The sequence below is a fragment of the Anomaloglossus baeobatrachus genome, chromosome 5 (genome assembly GCF_048569485.1).
Source record: "Anomaloglossus baeobatrachus isolate aAnoBae1 chromosome 5, aAnoBae1.hap1, whole genome shotgun sequence".
Taxonomy (NCBI): domain Eukaryota; kingdom Metazoa; phylum Chordata; class Amphibia; order Anura; family Aromobatidae; genus Anomaloglossus; species Anomaloglossus baeobatrachus.
The window spans coordinates 462,237,241-462,246,600 of NC_134357.1; positions in this window are offsets into that span (position 1 = coordinate 462,237,241).

Below are 9,360 nucleotides of genomic sequence, written 5' to 3' on the forward strand. Positions count from 1 at the left end.
CTGAATTAATCTTCTCTCGTCTCTTCCAGGCAGCTAAATGTAGTCATCTGATTGAGCTCAAGTCTGACAAAGTCATCAGGCCTTGGAATTAAAATGGCCTTTGCGAAATGTCTGTATATACAGCAGATAAAACCAGGTAGAGAGTGTTCGATGATGGTCTATGTGCCATCAGGGCTGCCCACACATGTAGCTTTGCCCTAAGACGACTCCATGGAGCAATTTTGACTTGATTTACGAATTAATGGAAACTTTTAGAAAGCCTCCCACACTTTCTAATGGCATCACAATCTGAGAAAGGATCTAGAAATTTCAGCAAAAAATGCACGAAAATCATGGAAACTTACACAGTGTACTGCACTGAGAGGATCGTCAATGAGGGCCTCCCGTTGAATGGTATACCATGTTATACAGTATGCCTTGCCTTATGGCTTACAAATAATATATCATACAACATGATTTAAACAAACAACTTTTAACTATTTTTTATTTATTTTATACTATTTATATACATTCACACATCTAGTGTTTATTGTTTATGGTGTTGTAACTACAATCTTATGTGCTCCTGTGCAAACATTTTTCATAGCCCATAACCATCATGTTGGTCAGATGTATAGACCCCAGTAATAATGTCCTCCATCCTGACCCCTATGCTGTAATAATGTCCCTCATACTATAATAATGTCTCCTGTCCTGTAATAATGAATAATGTACTTTGTCCTAGTCCCATTCTGTAATAATGTCCCTCATCCTGGCCACTTTCTTGAATAATGTCCCCAATCCTTCAATGTCCCTTGTCTTTGCCCCCACCTGTAATAACGTCCCCATCCTGTATCAATGTTGCTCATCCTTTATTAAAATAAGGGGTCCGAATGGAGAACATTAATAATGTTACCAGTCCTGACCCCATCCTGTAATAATGTCCCCCATCCTGGCTCCTATTCTGTTATATTGTTCCCTGTCATGGCACCTTCATGTAATAATGTGCCCATTCTAGCCCCCATTATGTATTAACATCCCTCATCCTTGTCCATTTCTGTAATAATGTGTCCATCATGGCACCTAACCTGTAATAATGCCCCATATTCTGTAAAAATGTCCCCTGTCCTCGCCCCATTCTGTAATATTATCCCCTGTCCTGGTAAGAATGTCCCCTGTTCAGGCTCCATCTTGTAATAGTATCCCCAGTCCTGGCACCCACCTGTAATAATGTCATGCATCCTGAAACAATGTTCCCCATCCTTTAATTTAATTATTTTAATAATTTTCCCCATCCTGGCCCCTTGTTTAATTAACGTCCCCAGTCCTAGCCCCATCCTGTAATAATGTCCCTCATCCTGGCCCCTATCCTGTAATAATGTCCCCTATCCTGGCCTATTTACTTTAATATTGTGCCATTTTGGTCCCTATCATGTAATAACGTGTATCTTCTTTGATAGACAGCGCTGGTTTCATGGAGACAGAGAAGGGTGGAGATAGAGGGAAAACAAGCAGGTGGGTAAGTATATTTAAATGATTAGCTCCACCACTCTTTCTGTGCTGACAGAGCCTCTTTAACTAACAGTTTTCAGCTCCCATCTCCAGCAGTCAGATTGGGGTGAGGGGCAGGGCTGAGTCTCATTAGAAACACTTCCGGTAACTCTCCTGTCATAGTCCCGCCAGCTGGGCCAATCATGAGCAGGCATTCACAAACAAGGCGAAAATAACAATCCCCCATTATAGCTTAGAGCAGAGTCTGTGAGAGACATAATAAAACAGTCTGTTCCCCTCATTGTGAAGTGATAACATGTGCAAGAGCACAGCAGGCCTAAGCGTGATTAACAGTTTTCAACTTTTGTCTCCAGCAGTCAGCGTGTGGGGGAGGGTCAGTACCGCAGAGTTGGCAGCACTACACTTGCTTTGGCAATGGTAACGTGTATTTGGTCCTGCCAATAAAGCTTATTTCACTTTGAGTGGAGAGCTGCTTTTAGGGTTTGTAAGTGTGAGTGTGAGATTTAGGCCAGGTTCAGATGATTGTATAACTCAGACGAGGATCGGATAGCTGTGCACGCACTGGCTGTGGCTCTCCTGACCTGAGTGTGACAGCTTCATGTATGTCTATGCAGCTGTCACGCTTGTGTCAGGGGAGCCGCCGGCTAATCCAAGCTTTGTAATGTTATCCACATCCAAGTTATATGGCAGTCTGACCCTGGCCTTAAAGAGGTTGTCCAGGCTTTTGGCTAAAGTCTGTAGTCACGTTATGTGACTGCAGACTTGTGAACCCTCACAGTTCAGTGTACTGGCGCACATTTCTGGAGTTAGTTACGTCACATTAGTGATGTAACTGATGATGAATTTGATGAGCAGCGATGACCAAATTGGCGTAGATGACTGGGATTGGCATGTATATCCCAAAAGTCACAATAGTTTTGATATTCACAGACACATTAAACCACATTTGTAGCTTAAAAACCTTAATGAATCTTCCCTAGTGATGGGTGAGCATACTTGACACTTCTCAGTACTCGATCGAGTATTCCAGGTGATCGGGGGACATGCTCTGTTCCGCGCTTTGCATATCTCATGGCTATTTCTCAACTACTAAACATATGGGCATTAACTGCCAATCACGGTATTGCGATTACCATGCTGACTACTGAAATTACTGTGATTGGCTGGTCGCATCGCATAATCAGCTCTATATAAGACCCATGCTGTACCACAGAAATAGTGTAGGGAGAGCTGCTGCACAAGGGATAGTGTATTAGAATGATAATTGCATTACAGTCCTTGCTGCTGCAGAATAAAAAATCTATGCTATTCTCTAATATTACCACTCTTAGCTGCATTAATGTAGGCCTTGCTGCTGGAGAAGGGATAGTGTCTAAAGGGGGTGTTACACGCAGCGATATTGCTAGCGATATCGCTGGTGAAAGCACCCGCCACCGTCGTTTGTGCGTCACGGGCAAATCGCTGCCTGTGGTGCACAAAATCGTTTAGAGCCGTCACACGGACTTACCTGCCTAGAGACGTCGCTGTTGCTGGCGAATCGCCTCCTTTCTAAGGGGGTGGTTTGTGCGGCGTCACAGCGGCGTCACTAAGCGGCCGCCCAATAGAAGCGGAGGGGCGGAGATGAGCGGGACGTAACATCCCGCCCATCTCCTTCCTTCCGCATTGGCGGCAGTTGCAGGTAAGCTGCAGTTCGTCATTCCCGAGGTGTCACACGTAGCGATGTGTGCTGCCTCGGGAACGACGAACAACCTGCGTGCTCAACAATCAACAATTTTTTAAAAAGTAACGACGTGTCAACAATGGACGATAAAGTAAGTATTTTCCATCGTTAACGGTTGTTCCTTGCTGTCACACGCAACAACGTCGCTAACGATGCCGGCTGTGCGTCACGGAATCTGTGACCCTGGCAATATATTGTTAGATACGTCGCTGTGTGTGACGGGGCCTTTAGAGACATCTAGGCAGGGATTATTGCCCTACAGTCCTTGCTGCTGCAAGATAAAGCTAAAAGTTCTTTTCAGGGCTAAGGGTACCGTCACACTTTAGCGACGCAGCAGCGATCCCACCAGTGATCTGACCTGGTCAGGATCGCTGCTGCATCGCTACATGGTCGCTGGTGAGCTGTCAAACAGGCAGATCTCACCAGCGACCAGTGACCAGCCCCCAGCCAGCAGCGACGTGCAAGCGTTTCACGGAGCCGGCGTCTGGAAGCTGCAGACACTGGTAACTAAGGTAAACATCGGGTATGGTTACCCAATGTTTACCTTAGTTACCAGCGCACACCGCTTAGCTTAGCGTGTGCAGGGAGCAGGAGCCGGCACTGGCAGCATGAGAGCTGCGGAGGCTGGTAACGAAGGTAAATATCGGGTAACCACCTTGGTTACCCGATGTTTACCTTGGTTACAGCTTACCGCAGGCTGTCAGATGCCGGCTCCTGCTCCCTGCACAGGCAGGATTGTTGCTCTCTCGCTGTCACACACAGTGATGTGTGCTTATCAGCGGGAGAGCAACAATAAAAAAACGAACCAGGGCTGTGTGTAACGAACAGCGATCTCACAGCAGGGGCCAGATCGCTGCTCAGTGTCACACACAGCGAGATCGCTAATGAGGTCACTGCTGCGTCACAAAAAACGTGACTCAGCAGCGATCTCAGTAGCGATCTCGCTGTGTGTGAAGTACCCCTAAGTCAACTCTATTCTATTCTCTGAAAATACCACTGATAGCTGCATTTAGTGTAGGGATAGTTGCGGGAGAAGGGCTAGTTTAGCATTAGAGGTGTCTAGGAAGGAGTTGTTGTCTTACAGTCCTTCTTGCTGCAATGTAAGACCAAAAGTACTTTTCAGGCCTACATCTATTCTGTTCTAGTTACTACTACTACTACTGCTCTTAGCTGCATATCTAATTTAAAATTCACAAGATGTGTGGAAAAGGACAAGGAAGTGGACATCCCTCTGTTGGTGGCGCACACAGAGGCCGTAGCCGTGGGCCAGGACAAACTGTGTCTGCTGCGGAAGCACAACAAACACACTTATCTTCTAGACCTAGCTTCCTGTCCCATTGTACGTGGGGTGGGGGGACATGTGGACAAGTGCTTGAGGCCAGGGATGCCACATTTCAGTCATGTCACACTGGATGAACCTTTTGGAGGCAGGAACCGAGTTAGACCCTGGGACAGCACACATGCTACTGACGCTTAACGCCCCGTCACACGCAACGACATATCTAACGATATATCGCCGGGGTCACGAATTCCATGATGGACATCCAGCATCGCTAGCGACGTTGTTACGTGTGACACCAACGAGCGACCGTTAACGATCAAAAATGCTCACCTTATCGTTGATCGTTGACACGTCGTTCATTTTCAAAAAATCGTTGATTGTTGTGGTCGCAGGTTGTTCGTCGTTCCCGAGGCAGCACACATCGCTATGTGTGACACCTCGGGAACAACGAACTACAGCTTACCTGCGGCCGCCGGCAATGAGGAAGGAAGAAGGTGGGCGGGATATTACGGCCGCTCATCTCCGCCCCTCTGCTTCTATTGGGCGGCCGCTTAGTGACGCCGCTGTGACGCCGCACGAACCGCCCCCTTAGAAAGGAGGCGGTTCGCCAGCAACAGCGACGTTGCTAGGCAGGTAAGTCCGTGTGACGGCTCCTAACGATTTTGTGCACCACGGGCAGCAATTTGCCCGTGATGCACAAACGACGGGGGCGGGTATGCTCGCTAGTGATATCGTTATCGATATCGCTGCGTATGACGGGGCCTTTAGAATTGCGCGTCCTAGTTCCATCAGGGTTTCCTCCACATTCTACACTATTTCTAACACCTCCTCTTCATGCTCCATCTACGAATTGTCGTCCATAAGTCACAAGCTGGAAGCACTGCAGACAAGACAGATTTGGGGCTCTCACCACTTAAGCTACAACTAGGCATGGTCATGTGTGATAGTGACTGCAACCTTGTGGCGACTCTAAACTTAGCAAGCTGTCACACGCACCATGATTGGTCCATGTGCTTAACGTAGTGGTTCAACTGTTTCTGAAAACCTACCCAGATTTGCCTGAGCTACTTATGAAGGTACGCCGTGTGTGCGCCCATTTCCGCAAGTCAGCTACATCTGCCCCAGGTCTGACAGAGCTGCAGCAGCACTTGCAAGTGCCACCTCACCTATTGGTTTAGGATCAGACCATGCTCTGGAACTCAATATTTCATATGTTGTCAAGACTTTGTAAACAGCAAAGGTCAGTAGTTGAATACCAGCTACAACATCACATCAGTATTCTGATCAGCCTCCGAGCGGGCATGGATGTCTGACATCTGTGTGGTTCTCAAAAACTTTGAGGAATCAACCAAAATGTTGAGTGTTGATGATGCCATAATCAGTGTAACCATCCTGCTTCTGCGTCTACTCAAACGCTCGCTGCTCACAATTAAGGAGGAAGCTTTGCAAGTGGACCAGATGGAGAAAGAGGAAGAAAGTACATAGGGTGATACTAACCAGCCCAGCCTCATCTTCTCATTACAGAATGGATGATAAAGGAGGAGACTGATAAGGAGGAACAGGAGATGGTTGCCTACAGAGGGTACTATCAACTCCAGTTTCTCATCTCTTCAGAATGGATGACCTGAAGAGGGGGAACACAAAAAAGAGAGGGAGGAGAAGGAGTAGCAGGTGATGGAGAGTTGTCCTGTTGGGGACAGGGAAATCTTGTCTTTTGGGAGTCTGGCACACATGGCAGACTTTATGTCCTACTGCCCTTCCTGTAACCCTTGCATTCTAAGCATTTTGGCCAACACGATTACTGATTCTTCACCCTTCTTGACCCATGCTACAAGGAGAACATTCCATCTCTAATTCCTGTGGCGCAGAGGGCTATTATAATGGTGCAATACCAGAAGGCCCTCTTTGAACAATTAGTGAAAAAATTCCCATCTGACAATGCTGGTGGCAGAGGTCATATTTCTTTGGACAACCAAGGAGTAGAAATGAGGGAGAAACACACCAGGTCCAACACAGGAAGAGGAACACTATCAAAGTCTAGAACAGTTTCATTGGACACTCCCAGCGCCCAAGCCCTGATGTGCTGGATACTCTGACAAGGAGGGAAACGTGTTGGAAGATGGTGAAGGAGTACCTAGCTGACCTAACCAGCGTCCTCCATGATTCCTCTTTGCCGTATAACTATTGGGCATCCAAGTTGGACACGTGGCTTGAACTGTCCCTCTATGCCTCGGAGGTGCTGGCCGCCAGTGTTTTGTCAGAGCAAGTTTTTAGTATCGACGGGGGCATGATAACAAGGCGCATTCACCTGTCAACTGAAAATGCTGACAGGCTGACTGTTATCAAATTGAACAAGTCCTGGATTGGCCCAGACTTCTCAACCTCTACAAATGACGGCAGCAGAGCGTAAAGCCAATTAAAAGTTTCTATCGCTATAAATTTATCAAGTTGCCCCACCATAGTGACTATGTGACTACTGTCCCTTTAACATCTCACGACACATGACGTACTGTGTACGTCATGGATCGTGTGAAGGTAATCCCCGCGGGCTGCCGTGGGCAGTCCGCAGCGATCCGCGCACATCTCAGCTGATTTCAATAGCTGAGATGTGTGCCTGCCAGGCGCGAGTGGAATCGCATTCCACCCACACCTATTAATCCCTTACATCTCACTGCCAAAATCTGACAGTTAGATGTATCAGCGCGACGCTATTAGCATAACTTACCCACCCCCATTGGAAGTCACGTGACTTGATCATGTGACTTCCGGTGGTTGCCATGGTAGCACAGGGTCATGTGATGACTCCTGTAGCTATCATGAGTCACTTTCTCTCACTGCCAGCAGAGGGCAGTGTGTGAGAGTAAAGCTAGTTTTCTCCAGATCTCAGCTGTGTATCTGTGGTGTGGAGAAATGGAAGAGTGATCAGATTGCGGATCGTTATTGCCCCCTAGGGGACCTAGTGAAATAAAAAAAAAAAGTTAAAAAAAGTTTTAAAAAATTAAAAAAAAATAAAAAAACCTAGAAGTTCAAATCATCCCCATTCGGCCCATTGAAAATTAAAGGGTTAAACAAATAAAAAATATATACATATCTGGTATCGCTGCATTCACAAACGCACAATCTATCAAAATATTATATCAATTAATCTGATTGGTAAACGGTATAGCGGCAAAAAAATTCCATACACCAAAATTACGTTTTTTGGTTGCCGCAAATTTTGCACAAAATGTAATAACAGGTGATCAAAACTTAGCATCTGCGCAAAAATGTTACCATTAAAAATGGCAGCTCGAGATGCAAAAAATAAGGTGTCACTGAGCTATAGATCACGAAAAATAAGAATGCTATGGGTTTCGGAAAATGGTGCTCAAAGTGCACCACTTTTTTTGGACAAACTTGTGAATTTTTTTTAACCCCTTAGATAAAAGTAAACCTATACATTTTTGATGTCTACAAACCCGTACTAAACTGAGACATCACACCAACACATCAGTTTTACCATATAGTGAACATGGTGAATTAATTATCCAAAAAACTATTGTGCGATCACACTTTTTTTGCAGTTTTTCCGCACTTGAAATTTTTTTGCTGTTGTCTAGTACACTATATGGTAAAACTCATGGTTTCATTTAAAAGTACAGCTCGTCCCGCAAAAAACAAGCCCTTATTGACGGGATTGACGTTAAAATAAAAACGTTACGGCTCTCGGAAGAAGGGGAGCAAAAATACAAGCAAACAGAAAAACGGAAAATTGTCGGGGTGATAGTGTTACGAGCAACTCTTTGGACACCATCTCTTTAACTCTTTAAGACCCTTTGGGCAAAACCTGGTTTTGCATTCAACACACGGATACACATTTTCTCCTTTATTTCTATAGAGGCTAAATTCGGGGGGTAAATCTCGTGGATGGGGGAGATCTTGAGTGTAAGGGGTACTTTGCACGCTGCGACATCGCAAGCCGATGCTGTGATGTCGAGCACGATAGTCCCCGCCCCCGTCGCAGTAGTGATATCTTGTGATTGCTGGCGTAGCGAACATTATCGCTACGCCGGCTTCACATGCACTCACCTGTCGTGCGACGTCGTTCTGGCCGGCGACCCGCCTCTTTCCTAAGGGGGCGGGTCGTGCGGCGTCACAGCGATGTCACACGGCTGGCGGCCAATAGCAGCGGAGGGGCGGAGATGAGCGGGACGTAAACATCCCGCCCATCTCCTTCCTTCCTCATTGCAGCCGGGACGCAGGTAGGAGATGTTCCTCGCTCCTGCGGCTTCATACACAGCGATGTGTGCGGCCGCAGGAACGAGGAACAACATCGTACCTGTCGCTGCACCGGCATTATGGAAATGTCGGACCCTACACCGATGATACGATAACGACGCTTTTGCACTCGTTAATCGTATCAAAAAGGATTTGCACACTACGATATCGACTGCGACTCCGGATGTGCGTCAATTTCTATTTGACCCACCGACATCGCACCTGCGATGTCGTAGTGTGCAAAGCCCGCCTTAATGTTTGCAAACATAAAAAAGAAGAATATCACTTAGCTTTATATAGTGGAAAACAGCAGCATTACTGGAGATGTAGCTGGATGTTTCTGAGTAACTATTTGCCTTACTTAATCACCCATACTGTCACATGTCGCTGCATACAATCCCTTCATTGTAGAATGTATTAATACTGCAGAAAGTGAAGTGTCCCTTTGTTTTAAGAGACAACATGATTGTATAACATAACAAACACAAGATGCCACTTCACCTGCACAAATTCCTTGTCATCGGGGCTGAGGAAAGGTTGTAACCTCTGCACCTTATAAGTACACGAATACTTCGAGTTATGGAATTTCTATACTTCTACTTTTCAAATA